We start from the raw sequence: 19,074 nt of genomic DNA, 5'->3' as shown, positions 1-19,074 counted from the left end.
GAAATTCGAGCATCATTTATATGGGCATCAATAAGAAATATACACACGGGTTTTGATCAATGTGAAATTCAATTTTAATACAAAATCGCAGAACCAAGCATACGAAGGTCATTTTTAGCTTATTTTTAGGTCATTATAGTAAGGATGCCCTAAAATTATCTTAACATTATATCAAACCCAAATTTTATAATATGACATAAAACTGCCTAATAATGACCATCCGTGTTTTTGGTGCATTATTGACCATTAGATTGATAAATCTTATGATTAGGATTTAGTCTGGATTTTGTATTGAGAGCATTTTTGTATTGATCATTTTTCATATACAATATGTAAAAATGAGTAAATTACTGGCCTGCCATCTAGCATAGGAAAAAAAAAGCAAGGTGGCCCGATTAAAACTCCTACACGAAACTCGTGCAAGATAGCATAACCAACATGCAAATAAAGCATCTTTTGACCCTGAAAAACGAAACATTGCATCGCACGACCACATTCACAGAAGCACTATAGAGCGCAACCAAAAGTCACTCTAGATTCACTGCACAAGTTCTTTTCATGAGAAAGCAACGAAAACAAAATATCATACCAATACCATAATTGCGCGTTCTGTGCTCTGGGGGCATTGCCCAGCATTATTAATTGGAACGAAAGTGATACCTGTAAAGGCAGGTGGTTAGATGCAAAATAGTTTGCAAACACAAAAGCCATATTCATCAATTAAAGTTGGACCAAGTCACCAAACCACCTACTATGAAGTACCATTGCATGTTTGTCCTCATTACATCAGAAGTAGCAGATTTAAGATAAATGCTCTGGTATATCTACCCATGTGCAATACCAAATTTTTAATAAATCAAACATACAAAGCAATAAAGCTCCTAACCAGAAGAAGCACCACCATAAACAGAGTATATTTTCGGGTGATGGAAAAGTAGATATCTCCTATTTGCTGGGGACCAGATAGCCAGCTAGCCTTATTCTATACCTCCCATTCCACCACGCAAGTTATCTATGGGAACATTCCAAACAAAGCAGCTAAAACAAAGTTTGACATAGTACACTTGTCTGGTGTAAACCAGTCTACAGTCGATGGTCCATGCCGGGTGTTAGGTCATCTTTAGTGATACAACATATATACATTAGAAGTTCGAGCCAAAAAAGGACCAGAACAGAAAAAGGATCTTAATTTTACAAGGAGCTACGTGCAGGAAAACATAATTGAAATGACAATGACTTTCGAACTTGGCATGTGCAACATGTTAGTATGTTATTCTTGACTACCAGTTTTCTTATAAAGACAAAATGGTAAAAACCTCTAAGCGCATTTCAACATGAGACATCTCCCCTACTATACCTTCTGAGAGGAAACGAATCTGAATTAAATGCCCGTGTACAACTACTCTCCAGTAATCTTGTTGAAAGAAATTACAGAACATAGGCAAGGCATTATATTTTCCAATATTGTACACACAAAATATGACACTACCACATTTTCTATGAAACAATCCTCTAATACAAGATAACAATGATTCTTAAATCCCAAATGCAATGGAAAGCATGAGGAATAAGAAATAGCAATTATCACTAATTCCCCACCCTAGGCTAATACATAATGTACATGTCCAAGGTATATTCCCAAGTCGTTTTACCATGATTCATCATGTTCACTAACCAGAACCTGATTTCCATGACTTTAGTGGCAGCCCATCAATGATCTTGCTTTCTTAGCTTGATGATATGGGCTTGGACGTACCACAGAAGAGACAAAGTCAGAAGGTTTGTCCATAATATGCCAAAATCTACAATACAGACACTAATGTTTGATTATGACAGTCAAACTAAAACCCTAGTACTCTAAATTGAGCAGCACAAATAAGCATTTTAAAAGCAACAAACAACTTCAATTTGTCAAAATATCCCCATCTCTAAGGGGAGAACTGCACTCTACTTCAAGTCTTGTCCCCATAAATCAATATGTTCCACAAGAAAATACCAAGAAACTGACAATTGAAAGACAGGGAAAAAACAGCTAGCATAAATGAGAGACGATAAATGAAGAATAAGACACTTTTTGGATGAGTTCAATGCTTGATAGTATAAGAAAACAAAAGTTTCAATCACAAAGTAATCACTAATCAACCAACAGAACTAAAAATAGGACACAACTATATGTCGATAGTGAGAAAGCAATTAAATTAACACCTCTTGCACATGTAGCGTTCTAAGTAATTTTGAAATTGCAACTATATTCAGTTCATGCTTGCATCGATCATACCATGCATGTGATGTACAAACATCAACCATAGAAGAAGCAATAAATTTGTTTTACTGCTGTAGAAAATGCCATGGAACCCATATCATAAGACAAATTAAAAAAAATTAATGGTACATACAGAGCAACTTACATAAATTTATTCATCTATAGATATACTATTATTTTAATATTAAAGCACCTGTTATAAGTATCTGGAATTTCTAGTTGATAGGCAGCTATTAAGGATAAGAGGATAAGGAAAGAAAGAAATTAATTCATCTCACCAAATCATTGCAGATTGGAAGATATTACACAAATGAAAATTTAGTTACGAATATTGGAAATGGTCTCTTTCACTCCTCCCAGCCCACTTAAGAAAACACGGGAGTAATGATTCAATTATGACATTTTGGAATTAAGCTTTATAGTCACAACAGTATAAAAAATTGTTGATAATCAACATCTGACATTTTGGCAATTCATGGGAAAATGCATAAATATATTTGCAGGCATGTCATCAGGAAATTATGGTCCAGCTAGCATGCAAATGTAACACATTTGTATTACCTGCTGATGAGCAGCAACAAGTTTTAACAGTTCATCTGTCTCAGTCAAATTGATAAACCATTTGACTCAACGGGTTATCTTTGGTATCACCTTTCTTTTCATTCAGATCTTCTATATAGGTACCGGAAAAGGTAGGAAGAAATATGAGTGTTGCCCATTATGCCAATGATAAACAAACATTATGGAAGTAAAATAGATTGTAATGACATTACCAGTGGGCTAGTTTAACATGATTGGAAGTCGAGGAACAATTACAACAAGATGCTTCTGGATACGAGCATAGAAACTATCACAGGGATTAGGAAAGACTATCTCATTGTATGTCTCCACGACAACATGCTTTTTACTTGACTGAGGGGCAAGGGCCACTTTCATTTTCAGCATATATATTTAAGATGGTGATACCTAAAATATAGAAAGACATTATCAAATATACTGGTGACTGGTGAGAAATGAAGAAGCATATTAAAAGCCAAAATTATTTACTTACAAGTCCAACAGCTTTTCGCAAACATTATTGTGGAAGAAAAGAGAGAGAACAATTTCAGATTCACCCCAACCACACTCCGATAACGCAAAAGGTGGAGACTCGACAACTCTAACAGGGTTCGAAACTTGGATGCAACTGAAATACAGAGTTGCATCACAACACGCTTGATCATTGCCCCAATATCCTCATTCCTTGCCCCTCGGACATAGACAGTCCACCTGTGCGACTGAGTTCTAATAACCAACAAAGACATCAGACAAAACCATCAACTAGGTTAATAGGTGTACCAACAAAATGAACTTCGACAAGAAAGGCATGTAACTATGATATTCAACTTACTCGGAGGCCTTTCTACCAAGCCAAAAGGCGATTTTTCCATAAACTATTGGAACACAGATTTCAACATCTTTGAGTCTCTTTTGCAAAACCTGTGCAAAACATTATATTAAAATTCCAAATTTCCAGTTCAATGAAAATGATCAGCAAATATTTTTTAGGTGGAACCGTGGAACTGAATAATAATGACCATCAGGAAGAATTATGACATGACATGACATGAAATTGATTATTGATCTTACCCTCTACAAGAAGCAGAAGAGTCCAGTTCAAATAATAGATCGTCACCATATGGACATAATAAATATTATAAATTATATAGCTTCAGTTTTGTTCTCAAAATGAAATTCAACAGCAGGGAAACTACGAAGAAGACAGGCAGATTAATAGCACTATATGTGTACATAAAACATGTTTGCGTGTGTGTGTGTGCGCGCGCGAATTTACAATAAAAGTCGAGGTAGCCTAAGCAAGTCAAAATCTCAACTATACACACCTCAACCTTAGCCAAACCACGCACAACGAGTAGTCAATTTGGGAATGTACATTGTGAATAAACAGGGTAAAACGAGGTATGGAATACTTCCTTAACTAACCGTTACTACAGAAAAGGAGTAAGAACTATATACTCAAAGTGAGACTGCAATTTATTCACTGATGCATTCATTTCTCTAAGTCGTCCATGCAGCTTGCTGTGCCAATGCATATGCAGCTCTAAAGTTGGATAAATTCCATAATACCAAAAAATACAACATAAATACTGCATGCTTATGTACATTAGAAGCGTACAATCTACATAAATTGTCAACAACATGAAAATTGGAAATCAAATTGGGTTGAAAGAGGTACCTTTTTATCTCCGTCGTCATAAGCTCTTGTAATTTTGATCCGCTGCGTTTGGCATTTCGTTGCAACTGACCGTCAATTTCAGTCATTGTCGAGCATATGGAAAGTAGAATTTCGCGATTTTCGTTCCAGATGAATTAGGGATTTTGACTATTTCAATGCATTTGGCCGTGAAACGAAGTGGGTCTTGGCTGAGCTCATTAGTTGAGATGGGCTCCAATTAGGCCGTTTTGTATACCCAGACCCAGCCAGTCCCAGGACCATCTAAGCCCGGCCCAAGCCCAAGCCCGGCCTAACGCCGCTAGTCCACGCATGACCTCTCGAGCTTTTCTTTTCATACATTCTGCAAGCCGATTGCAATAGTGGAATAGCCGAGCGCCCTACTTGCACGTCGGCGGCTAGGGCGTTGGCTAGTCCACTATTGCAGATGCTCTTAATGTTCTAATATAATATGGAGTATTTCAATTAGGAGTATTATATTTCTATCCATGATTTCTAAATGTTTTATTTTTTCTGTTACTTTTCTCTTTGTTATCATGAATGTTCTCAAATAATTTATTTAAGTTAGTAGTATTCATGTTAATAGAGACATTTTTTTTCGGCACGGAGTTTTAAAATAGTGTGTTAAATGGATGGTGAATAAAAGAAGAAAGAATAAATAAGAGAGATGAAGAGAGAATAAATAAGAGAGATGAAGAGAGAATAAAATGAAAGAGAAAATTATTTTTTGTCAAAAATAAAAATGACTCAATTAACTTAGAACTTCCCAAAATAGAAAAGTAATCTATTAACTGAGGAGTCTACTTATATTTCTGTCAATGATTTCAAGATATTTTATCCTTTGGGTAATTGGAGTATATTTTTTCTTTTTCTTTATATCTCTAGAATAATTTAAAAATTATGATAAAAATAAGATGTAAAACATCTATAATTAATAAAATGGAAGAAAATTGATTGCTCAATTTTAAAGTTTCAATTCATTATAGTTAAATACTGCACCCTCAAATCAAAAGTCTTGGATCCGCAACTACTTGGCTTCGGCTGTTGGGTCGGGTCTGGACTTTGTCGAGCTTTCATTTACAGGATCTTATACTCTTCTAGTATACCCTTTGACATCTTTAATAGGACAAACTAAAATGTGACAGTTAGACATTATTTATGGGATGGATGGAGTACATTTTTATTTTAGAAGACAATAAAATAACAATTTCTCTCAATTAATACATCCAACCATTTTTTCTCTATTTAATTAAATATTCAACTTTATTTTTCTCTTCATTTAATACTTACACCCACATTTTCTTGCTTCAATTCAAACATATTAAACAACGACTTCTTGCTCTTTTCATTTAATACTTACACCCACATTTTTCTATTCAATTAAACACATTAACCTACAACTCCTAAAATCCTGTGCTGGCACAAAAATGTGTCATCTAGAAGAGATTAAATTCACTGACCTTTCAAAAGGGATATCGAGACATTCAAATTTTTCAGAATAAAAGATTTCAACCCTTTTTCTGTCTTTTTTTTATTAATCTCCCTCATGGCAGGAAGAGTTGCCTAATTCTTAGGCGCAACAAATAAACATACCTCCCTAATTTGGAAGAATATGTTAGAAGCAAGATATAGTAGAACCTAATGTACACGAATCAATGATATGATATGACAAGCGATAATAGAAAATATCAACAAATCACCAGTCTACCAAATCCACTATCACCAAGGTAATAATACAATCAAGAAGTTTACAATGATATCTAATCCTTAACAACACGAAGGCATTGGATAATCAACACAACTCCAGAACAGACGAAATAAACATCTCCAGAATCTACAGTCACATTCACAAATTCATAACTGAACATCTAACTATTCAAATTCAATTTCCTTAAGTCAGAATGAACTTCACAAGTCTCTTACCTCTGGTTAAAATTTCAAGTCGACCAGATAACATTTGGACCTTCGATTTTGACAAAAATCGAGACTGCGCAGTGCATAAACTTCGAGAACACTCTTTTATCACTTCTTTCCTTCTACATGTTTCTTTATCTCTCTCTTCTCTCAATATGAACGGCTCATACACTTATGGTATGTATTTATAAGTTTTCATGTGACCTATTTAACTAAATAAATGGGTCAATACAATATGGGTCTTTTTTCCACAAGTTGGAAGCCATAACCCAACACCTCACAACATTTATGAATTGACCAAACACCTACTCAAAATTTAATCCCCCAATCTAATACCACAATCGTGATAGTTCTGAAAGGGATTGAATTTCTGCCGTCTCCACTCTCCTCCTCCTCCCTTCACCGCCTCCACCCTCTTCCACTTTTTTAAAGTCATTTTTTTCAGATAAGTATGTCTGAAGTTGTTTGATTGACTCATAACCCTTTGCATTTTTCTCCAACATGTCGTTTCTTTTTTGTTTTTATATTCTCAATGTTCTGATGATAAAGTCTATGCGGTTGTGAGATTTAGGCCCTTGTTTATTTGTTTATATTTCCTTGAAATATTTGCTTCGAAAAATCATATGTATGATAATGTTGTCTCATTGACTCCACACACAATACTAATAGGTATTTTTTTTGTTATTTTAATTCGTAAATATTATAACTACCAGACTGCATGGTTATTCATTAATTATTTTATTTCACATAAACGCCTGTTGCATTTCTTCTGCTTTAATTGTGTTTATTTCTGTCTTCATTGTCTCTTTTTATTTCTTCCAGATTATAGTTCCCAGACTACATAACACCATTGTAGATATTGGTTTATAACAATGTAATGTTTGCATTTCTATGACTCCCAGACTACATAATACTAATTCTCATACAATATAACAATACCCAGATTGCATTGGTTATTGCATTTTACGTAATGGATATTTGCATTTCGTGTGCTTAAATTGTGTGCATCTCCCTCTTCATTGTCTCTTTTTATTTCTTATAGATTATTACTCCCAAAATGCATGTTAGCATTGCGTATATTGCTTTATAACAATGTAATGTTTGCATTTTATATACGAATACCTTAAAATTATTTTGATACAGCTACTACATGATAAGGAAAACCATGTGAAACCAGTCACATTTGGTTGTGTTGTTATCCGACAAGGGCACATTTGTAGTTTTGTTGAAACTATGGGGCAGACACCTAAGATGATTTTGACGGATCAAGATTAAGGAATGAGATCGACACTTCAGCAACTAAGATGATTTTTTTTACGGATCAAGATTTGGGAATGAGACCGGCACTTCAGAACGTGTTGGTTGGTACAAAGCATAGATGGTGCACCCTATCATGCTAAAGCTTGCTGACAAATTTCCGAAGAAAGAGACTAGGGCTTATGTCTACTCCAAAGTTAATATAGCCTGTCGAATTTGAAGAGACTTGGATGGGGATAATGGAACGTTATGGGCTGCTTGACATAGATTGGTTTGTCACAATAATCAGAAAATGTGGGTCCCTACTTATTTTAGAGATTTTCCATGGGATCATTGATTCGGACATTGTCGTTTCTGAGAGTGAGGACAGATTCTACAAAACTTTCACAAGGTCTCGTTGAATTCATAATGAGTTTTGATCATGCATTGGTTGCCCAGAGAAATGACACTCCAAGTTAAAAAAAAAAGACCAGCTCTAAGTTGAATTATGTTGATTTAACCAATATTCCACCTTTTCCATAAAAGGCTATGGAGAAACACGCGTCCACAATGTACACGTACCATATGTTAAAAAGAGTATGAGAAAGAGTTTTTAGATTTAATTAGAAAGCAAGTACGAAATCTTGTAGATTTAACTATAAAGCAAGTAAGAATACTTGTAGATTTTACTAAGAAAGTGCAGTAAAGGTTCAAAAGCATAAAACAAAAGATCTAAAACTACAAGTAGCTAAAACTAACTAAGGTTGAAAAGTCTTCTTCTAAGAACACAAGTCACCCTTTTATAGTAATCAGCCAAGGGTAAGGAATCCACATCATGTGAATTGCACATGATATAGAGAGCCCAGTCTTCGAGAAGTCCACCCTTTTAGTTTGCAGCCGGAACCGTTTGCTAGGTTGAGCTCATGTCATAAGTTGGCCAACTTTCTTAGCTTGAGCACCTGGAACCACTTGATCATCCTTCATCGGTGTGCAGAACTCTTTATTCTTCTTCTTTACTCTGGATGGTTCCCTCTACTTAGTCTCTTCACGAATCTTTCCATTTTAGCACCAAAGTCTTGCATCTAAACACGCAAATATCATTATTACAACGCAAAAGTGAATTAAAATACGTGACACAATTCATCCTATCAATTCCTGAACAAAACCACACCAAAATCAACACATATGATTAGTAGAATTAACAAAAGCCAAAATAAATTCTCATTACACAAACTGCAACCACCAGAAGAGGAGTTTAGCTTTGCTACCCCGGAAATCAACCATGTTGCCCAGAAAAACCAACGACATTATGTTTGGGCATGACAATCACACATATAATAAAAAAAATCCAACATTTGTTAGATATTTAGTAAGATTTGATAGAAAACACAAAGAATATGTGTAAAGTATATTATTGTTGCCAATAACGACATACATGCATGAAGTATGTACATAACCTTCTAGTTAAATTATTTACAGAATATAGTTCAATAACAAGAGTTTATATTATTTACAGAACCTAATAGCATAGGTTTGTTTACCTTTCAAAGAAGATTGTACAAGAACAACCAATTTAGTTTGTAGCCGTTGTGAGAAATAACAATGAGAAAAAGAGTGAAATGTAATGTTCCATTTTTTTCCACGATGGGTATTATATAGATGCAAGGACAATTTAGGTAATAAATAGATTTTGATAAGGTCAAATACGTCATTGCCTATTCTTTTAGATTTCAAAACTTTCCTACCACACAAGGTGGAATTATTAGAAAAAAATAACTAGGGTATCAAATGTAGGTTATGAAAATCAAAATGTGATGCCCCGAAATTTCGATCTCTTCTTTTTGAGATTAATCGAGTTTAATTAGCATTAATAATTTCTTTTGGGAGCCGTGTAATCATAGAACTCTCGTTGTAATTTCCTACCTTAGAATAATCTAAGTATTGATGTTGGGAGAAATTTAATGCAAAGAAATTTTTATTGCAAGAATAAAAGTGGAGGAAATACTTTTATTAGTGAAATCGTTGAAGGAATTGAAATACATGACTTATAGATGAGAGCACAACTTTTGAAATGCCTGCAAATGCTTACATGTGAGAAATGGACTAAACACACATACACTACATCATTCATCCTACCAACTCTAGTAAACAAGTCTGGAAGTCAGCTATTTACACTACATCATTCATCCTACCAACTCTAGTAAACAAGTCTGGAAGTCAGCTATTTTGGTATAGAAACCGAAGAGCTACAGGAATAGATTCTCTTCCTCCACTCTCTCCCTCTCGAATTTGCAGCCTGCAAGGCTCCAAGGGGACACAACCTACAAGAAAAGTTCACTTACCCAATTAGTGAAGGAACATGTACCATGGAAAAAGCAATAAGCAAACGTAAACCAAGATGGTAGTGGACAATGGTAGTATGAGAGCAGCAAGTCTTTGCAAGGGATATGTCACCATATCATTTCTTTTTCCAAAGACCAAATAGGAACATGAAGAATGAGCTCACAATGGGGCAAACCGTACCCCCTCCAGCTGGGGCAAACAAGACATGAAATCAGCCCCATGAGACTCCCAAGAAATTTCACCAAATTGGTATGAAACAACAATATCATAAAGCTCAAAAGGGAGCTAAGCTTGTAGCAAAAAATAGGAACCCCAACGCCCCAGGAGCTGCCACACGAAGCCAAGAGATTGGCCTATAAATACAGTCGTCTCCCTCCCCACTCCACACCTACATTCTGCCAGATTTTCACAAGGCAATGAGTGCGACGGAGTGAGGAGCGGAGGCGCAAGGCGGTGGCAGTAAGAGGGCAAACCAAGGATTCACCGAACTAAGGTAAACCCCCATAACTACACCCTCTCGCATCATGTAGAACAATACAGTTTTTAGCCAATAACATAAAGCTCAATAGATTCCCACAACAATAGCATGCACAAGTATCACATAGGCTAAGCCTCAACAAGCAAGAACCACAATATAGAGTCTCTGCCACAATCTTATTAAAGTAGACACCAAGTACTAGAATCACAGGAACAAGACTTTGTGTAGCAGATTGATAACAACTCTCCCAGTAAATAAGAACACCCAAGTTCCGAACGCAATAATCAACCGAGAACTCCAGATTTACGAGATAAATAAAAGGGGAAGGGGGAAGGATGACTTAGCTTGAGAATGAGGGGCTGTCCGGCGACGAGCGAGTGCTGACGCAGCGGAGGAGAGGCGATCAGCGGCTTCACTCGCCGAGGCTGACGGCGTGAGCTCGGCGGCGACCCCGGAACTTTCCAGTGCAGAGCCGGGAACGGCTAGCTCACGAAAGAAAGGCGACGCCTTTTGTTCCTTCCCCGAATCGATAGCTCCGCCGCGTGATGAACCTGACGGAGAGCTCGATGGAGAGAGAGCTCGACAGAGAGAGCTCGACGAAGAAAGAGCTAGAAGGGGAGAGCTCGACGGAGGGATCTGGCGTGAGTTCTGATAGCTCGGTGCACTCCAGCTTGGGGGACGCTGACGCATGAGAAGAGAGAGGCGTGAGGAAGAGAGGCGCCGATGCTTCTCTATTCCTTCGTTTAGGGATTTCAATTGGAAGGTGGATTTGGGGAAGAATTAAAATAAAGAATTTGAATGAGGGAGAGATACGATGGGTGGGGAAAATCGGGTTTCTAGGCGAGTTTGCCTTTAAAATAACGAAAATGTACTCATTTTGTTATCTATTCCATATATGGAAAAAACGCCAATGAAACTGGCGTGTCTATAAGTAAAAACGCCAATGGTACTAGCGTGTCTATACGTAAAGACGCAAGACGCCATCAGAGTTGGCGTTTTACAATGTCGTCGTATTTTACTCGTATTTTCTCCAAATACAGTTAAGTTAAAACACGCCAATTAGGTTAGCGTATTACGTGATAACACGCCAACAAAGTTGGCGTGTTTAATAGTTATAGACGCCTATGGAATTGGCGTGTTTAAGTTAAAAAAACGCTAAGGTCATTGGCGTGTTTAACATAAACACGCCAACCTAGTCAGCGTGTTTCTGTTGAACCATATTTCCCCAGATCTCCCCCAAAATAGCGAACCCTAAACACTATCCCTCCCCAAAACGCGAAAACCCTTCCCAAGGCGGAAAAACGCGAAAACACTTTCCCTTGCTCGGGTCGACCCTGTGGTGGATTTAAGCGTGTAGATTTCGATTTTGGCTCATTCTTCCAAACATTAGTCCTCCCAATCGGTTAGTATATCTATTTTTTTTACTCATTCTTCCAAACATTAGTCTACCAATATTTGATGGATTGTTATGATAGTATATATTGTAGTGTAATTTATATAATTATTTGATGGATTGTTATGGTATTATATATTGTAGTGTAATTAATAGAAATATTTTGACCAATTGTTATGGTATTATATGTTGTAGTATATCTATTTTTTACCAATATTTGATAGGTTGTTATGATAGTATATATTGTAGTGTACTTAATATAAATATTTTTTTACCAATATTTGTGTTTTACATTAATGCAGATAGTATGACGTGGTGTGTCAATTTATATTGGGGTGGAAAAATAATTCTCGGACCAGTTATTTCATATGATCCTCCTTTTGCAAAAGTATTCATTATGTTGGATGAAAGCATTTCCTACGATAAGCTTGTGGAAACAATTTGTGAAAGGATGAGGATAAGCATATTTGAAAACAAAGTTCAAATAGTATGGAAACGTCATATATTCTATGGATCTTCAGTCACGTTTATAGGTATTCTACTAGAAGAAGTATACATGCCACTAATGTTTAGTGAGAGTATGACTACAGGAGGTCAAATTGAATTGTATGTTGAGTATTCGGCAATTACTCAACAACATAGTCATCATCTCATAAGTTATGATGTTGGTACGTCTACGAGAGGCCAGGAACCATGTTTTGCTGCAACACAAGATTCTGATGTTGGTACGTCTACGAGAGGCCAAGAACCATGTTTCGATACAACACAAGATTTTGATGTTGGAGGCGTGCATTTAGTGGACAGTGACAATTGTGATGTGGTTGAGGCTATAATTGGTCCTGATAAAGCCGACTTTCTTGATCCACAATCACCTTATGATTCTGAAGATGTTGACCCGGATAGTACAGACTCAGATGGTGCTTCGTCGGATGATGACCAATTTGTTGCTTCAAGACCATCCATTCCAGTTGGAGAAACAATAGTTGAAGAAATAGTGGTTGGAGAAACAACAGTTGGAGGAAGAGCAGTACGAGGAAGAGTAGTTCCACAGTTCCCACAACCTGGTATGAACTATTTTCACACCTTACCAGGTCCATATGATAGTTTTGATCCAAAAACTTTGAGTCTGCTGATCCCAATGTGCATTATTGGAGTGAAAAAAATCCGAGCAATGTCGGTTTGCATACTAAATTTAAAACGAAATTGGAATTGAAATCAGCTGTGACTTTTTGGCATTTGGAAAAAATCCGACAATATACAGTTGCTGAAAGTAAAGGAAAGAGATGGCATGCAGTTTGTAAGTGGCCACAAGGAAATCCGAAAGATAAGTCCTTACCGCCATGTTTGTGGGAGTGCCGAGCAACATTGAGGAAGCATGGTGAACACTGGAAAATTAGAGTGTTTAGCACTGCTCATACTTGCATGGGGATCGTAATTATAATGGGCACGCTAATCTTTCATCGGATATGATAGCGTTGAGTGTTCGACATCACATAGAAAACGATCCTTGCTACAAGGTAAAAGCAATTGTGGTGGATATTGAAATTAGATTTCATGTGAAAGTTAGTTACAAGAAAGCATGGTATGCTCGGAGGACAGCTATTGAGCTTGTGTATGGTTCGTGGGAGTGGAATTTCAAAGTTTTACCAGCTTATTTGAATGAGTTGCAAAGACAAAATCCTGGCACAATTGTTGAATGGTTGCATGATGACAGATTAAACAACGGTATGAACAAGGTTTTCAAGTACGTATTTTGGGCTTTTGGTCCAGCTGTGGAGGCTTTTCAACTATGCAAATCAGTTTTAACGGTTGATGGAACTCATCTACGTGGACGATGTCGAGGTAAAATTCTTGTTGCCGTTGGATTTGATGCTAATAAGAAATGTTTGCCTGTTGCATATGCCATTGTTGATGAGGAAACCATAGAAAGTTGGAATTGGTTTATGGAACTACATGTGAAACAAATTTATTCAAAATAATTTGAATCAAAAACAACAAACAAAAAACAGTTTATAGGTATATGAATTACCTGGTTGGCGTGCATCATGGAGAACTGATCTCAGAAATTTTCAATACAATGCCCGGGTGCTTTTACATATGACGCCGGACATTCCATCTGAAAAAGTTAAATTATGAGCGAATAACACGGAAATTGATGAACATTAAGCATAAAAACTGAATTAGTGAACAACTTACGCGCTTGCACATGGTGCGTAGTCTATAAGCACAGGATTTAGCATCCTTGGTCTAATATTTGGGATTCTCTCCCAAGCCCATAGTTGTAACAAAGTTAAAGCTCCCCCGACATCGGTCCTCTTAGCAACGGCATCTTCACACAAATTGTGGTACAAGCAAGCAAGTGTCGCACCACCCCAGCTATAGTTAGAACACTGTTCTATATCCATGAAAAATTGCAGGTAGAAGAATGAAATTTTATTTCCGGAGGCGTTCGGGATCATCAGCCCACCAAGTAATAGCAGACAATAGATACGAGCCCGTTGAGCATATATGTTGTGATCGTGCTCACCATTCAGCTCAACCCTCAATTGATTTGATAAGCTTGTCTGCTTCCAAACCATTTCTTTCAACTCAGCTGCGTCTGGCACAAATCCTAGAAAATCCAAACACACGTCCTTCCAATATCCCACATCCTTCGTGGGGAAGTAACCCGTCATAGCCTCTCCGTCAACTTTGAGGCCCCATAAGAACTCCACGTCTTCCAATGTCACAATCGCTTCACCAACTGGAAAGTGAAACGTGTTAGTCTCTGGCGTCCAACGTTCAATCAATGCGGTGATGAGATGGTGGTCAATGTCCTTTGGTTGACCACACCTCAATATACCGTCGAACCCCATATGGTCCACTATTTCCAAAACACGATCATGTATGGGAACATCCCAAATGATTCCTTCATATCGTCGGCAGCGGACGTCTTCTGATGGAATTCCTGCCCATATGTTATTAGAGACGTGTTGTCTCTGAAAATACAATATAGAAGGATCCGCAGGACCACATGCAAGCCGGCGACGAGAAGTTGAAGATGATGTCATAATTTACCTACACAACATTCATAATCCAAATTAAACAATAACCAAACCTAAACCATTTCAATAATTAGATACAATTTAATCTAATATCACAAAATGGAACACCAAAATCAAATAATTCACAATACACAAATTCACCTACACAACATTGCACATTCAAAATCATAACACAATTCACCTACCCAAAATTAACAATTCAAACTAAACAATATACATCAACCTAACTATTTCAATTTGCCCAATTTCAATTTGCCCAACCTAACAATTTCAATTTCAATTTCAACTTCAACCTAACAATATACACAAAATTAATAATTCAAACTAAACAATATACATCAACCAAAACACACATAAACCAAATCAATTTGCCCAATTTTTAAGCTATAACAGCCCTAGGGTTTAGGTTTATAATCAAATTTATACACAAATTCACTTAAACCCAAACAATCCAACATAATAATCAACAATAACGTCATTCAAACAATCCAAAATACACAATATTTCAACTCAATTCACAACCCATTACAAACCCTAGCTAACTATCCAACAATTACTCTAATAATGTAAAAGATAAGCATACTAACCGAAAAAATACAAATTTGGGGAAGAATAGCACCGATTGATGAATGGAGGGCGAAATCGCGACGAGAGGCGCTGCTTTGGATAAAATCGCGAAGTGTGTGGTGTGAGTTTTTCGCGATTTGGGAGAGGCTCGCCTGCTATATCAGTCTGTATAAACACGCCGCTCGTGTTGGCGTTTTTCAATTGTAAAACGCCATCCGTGATGGCGTATATAAACACGCCATTCTTTACGGTGTTTCTTTTATACAAACAATCAAATCCAAAATGCGTTTTCAAATTAAACACGCCAACCAAATTAACATGTTTTAACTTAACTGTATTTGGAGAAAATACGAGTAAAATACGACGGCATTGTAAAACACCAACTCTGCTGGCTTCTTTACGTATAGACACACCAGTACAATTGGCGTTTTTTCTTATAGACATGCCAGTTTCATTGGCGTTTTTCCCATATATGGAATAGATAACAAAATGGGTACATTTTCGTTATTTTAGTGGCAAACTCGCCTAGAAACCCGATTTTCCCCGATGGGTGAAAGGGAGTATAATTTGGGGACTGCCTCGTTTTATTTTGATTTGGACTATCTATTAGACTAAGTAAACTGGGCTGTATTTTTTGTATAAATTGATAAGTGGGCCGAGATGAGTAATGAAAAGAATGGGGTGACTTTGATTTAAAGATTGGCCTGATTAGTAGATGGGATGCACATGATTAAACTTTGGTGACTACTAAATTATTCTAGTTGGACCAAATTAAATATTTGATTGGGCTAGGATATTAATTCTTGGAGATGAATTAAATTTATGGAATTGAGTTTGAAAGCTCGATGGAATAAATTAATTTCCGAATAAATTGTTAATTTCCATGATGGAAAATGTTGAAGCGGGAGATGCGAGGAGCCGACCGGCGTCGCCCCGCTACGCCATGGGCGGCCTTAAGAAAATTCAAAGAAAAAGGATTTAAAAAAGGATCTTCCAAGAATCCATATTTTATTAAATAAGTGTCCAAATACTTATTTTAGAAAAAGTAGAATTTCTCCAAAGTGAGTAAAGTGAATAAATAAACTCTGCAAAGTACTGAAGCTGAGATAGGATTAAGAAAAATCCTATAAGAAGAGACTAAGATATAGGTGTTATCCAATAGGATGCATGCATTCTTCTCTCAGGAAAAATAGTTCGAGTACTAATTAGCTTGCTACGCTATTTATTTCGAAGGATAAACTATTCAAGGGCAAGTGAGGCCAAACGAGAGTCGTTATTTGGAGATAAGCGTATCAGGTGAGCTTTCTTTTAATATCCAGCACATTAGTGTGGATATAAATCAAATACTTGGCGAAATTATGAAGTATAATCTTTTCTCAAAATAAAGCTGTGATTATTTTCAAGTTGTTGTCATGCCATAAAATGTTTTGTTTTTGAGGCCAATTCTGTTGGGGCTATATGCCGAGGGTTTTGGCGACGCCAAAGCTATTCGGAATATTGTGCACAAGGGTCGTGAGCCATCAAAGAGGGTTGGCCGGCTATGGTGTCCGTGAAGGTGGCCACCTTCTCGGTACACAACTTACAGATATGGTATGAAGTTGAAGAACTTAGTCTGCAGATGAACTTTTAAGATCACAAAAGAATTTAGTAAGCTCAGGCCTTTTTAAGGAAACCCCCGTGTGTTACTGTTGATGGATGACTACTATATAATGTATGTTTTACTTTTCGGCACATGTCCACTAAGTACTCCTGTACTCAGCCCTGCATGTATTTTTAAATGTGCAGGTTGAACGTTAAGAGGAAGGAGTATTGATCGGAGTCGGTGTTATTAATTAATCAAGTGGATCTTTCGACGATTCGTGTCTTCATACACGAAGTCATTTAGTAAGGACTTATTCCGCTGTACTTTTGTTAAGTGAGAATTTCAAAGTCTCACCATCGAACTTTGATTTAGTTGTTGAGATGATTATTCTATTTTTGAGACCATGTAATTGAATACTTGGCTTCTATTTTATGGTATCAATCGATTTGGCCTTTTCGGCAAGTTTGGGGAAGTTGACAAACTCATATTTTAACTGTTTTATTGGGCGTTAAACGTGATGATAATTGGTGTTTAAATGCATATTACTTGAGTTTACGTCCATATTTCACTATAAAGGTGCTTTGATGAGTTTATCCAGTGTTTGAAGTTAAAATAGGTAAAAAAGGGTCAAAATGAGCCAAGCATTGACTGGGGTCTGCTTCAAACGTTAATCTGCCTATCAATATGGGGTCCAAATCCTATTTTGAGAGTACCATTGTCTTCATCATCGAAAGAGCTTGGCGTGGGTACCTCACACGCCCCAATCGGAGTTCGGATGAGAGAGATACGGCCGATCTACGAAAGCTGCGCGGACTGCCGGGAGCTACCCGGCCGGGTGAATTTTATGTGCAATAATTCCACCCGGCCGAGTGGACAATTTTGTTCATAAAGAGTCCAGAGACTTCTACCCGACCGGGTGAATTTTATGTGCAATAATTCCACCCGGCCGGGTCCGTCTGACTGACGTTTTTTAGCCCATACGTGATTTTTCTGAAGGGAAAAATAAGAGAGAGAAGCTAGGGCAACGAAAAAGCATTCTCTACCAGCCGCAAAACACACGTTCCTTCTCTCTGAAGAACTCTTGGAAGAAGATTGAAGATTCAAGCTTCGATTCCTCCGCCAATTGTAATTCGTATCATGGTTTCTCTTGTTTTTCTTAGTTTTTGTCTGATTTCCGCCATAAACATGAGTAACTAAACCCTTTATGTGGAATTCTTGGTGAAGATGCATTGATTCATAGTTTTAATCCAATTAAGTTCGTTTTTATCTTGCTCTTGTAATTGTTTGAATTATTCTTGTGCTTTTTCCTATCAATTGCTTGATCACCAATTGGGAGTGTTAGGATTTCTTAGAGTAATCGGGAGATGAATTAATTAATCTTGAAAGAAGAATAATTCACACCTTAATTCAATAAAACTCAGGAGAGTTGAGATTATGAGTGGGATCTTTAATCTAATCAAACCTTTGGGAGTTAGGTCTAAGATTAGAAGGGGACTTCACTTATTACACCTAATCTACAGATTTCTCACCTCGGGAGGGGGTTTAATCCACCTTTGTGATTGATTCAACAATTCTAGAGACTTTAAATGGTAAATTGGTTTTAATTGGGTTAGGCTATGAGTTGTGCATCGGATCCTTGAATTCTGCATATTTCTCCATCATCTTACACAACTTGCTTCCTTGCTTTCTTGTTTAAGTGTTCTATTTTAATCTTTGCATTTACATGTTTTCATTAGTTGTTAGTTTCAAAACCAAAATTCCTGATTGTCTGGATAGTAGTTGAAGTTTGTTCGTGGTACTTAGGTTTACACTTAATTGTCTCTGTGGGATACGATATACTCTTGCTTGCTATTTGCTACGATAACCCCGTACACTTGCGGGTAATATTAGGGTAAAATAAAGTTGAGTCACTTATTTAATTTAATCACATTTTCCCCCTATAAATATCCCCTTCCTCTTCATTTCTACTCACCTCATTCTTGTGTTAACAAGTCTTTCTCTTCTCAATCTCAATTTCTCTA

At 36.9% G+C, this 19,074-nt stretch overlaps 1 pseudogene; it reads right to left on the bottom strand.

Annotated features, from left to right (window-relative positions):
- Positions 1-370: 370 nt before the first annotated feature.
- Positions 371-14,715, bottom strand: LOC121770388 (annotated as a pseudogene).
- Between the last annotated feature and the right edge of the window lie 4,359 nt (positions 14,716-19,074).

Source organism: Salvia splendens, chromosome 16 (assembly GCF_004379255.2).
Source record: "Salvia splendens isolate huo1 chromosome 16, SspV2, whole genome shotgun sequence".
Taxonomy (NCBI): domain Eukaryota; kingdom Viridiplantae; phylum Streptophyta; class Magnoliopsida; order Lamiales; family Lamiaceae; genus Salvia; species Salvia splendens.
This window is presented reverse-complemented; position numbering and strand designations above follow the sequence as displayed.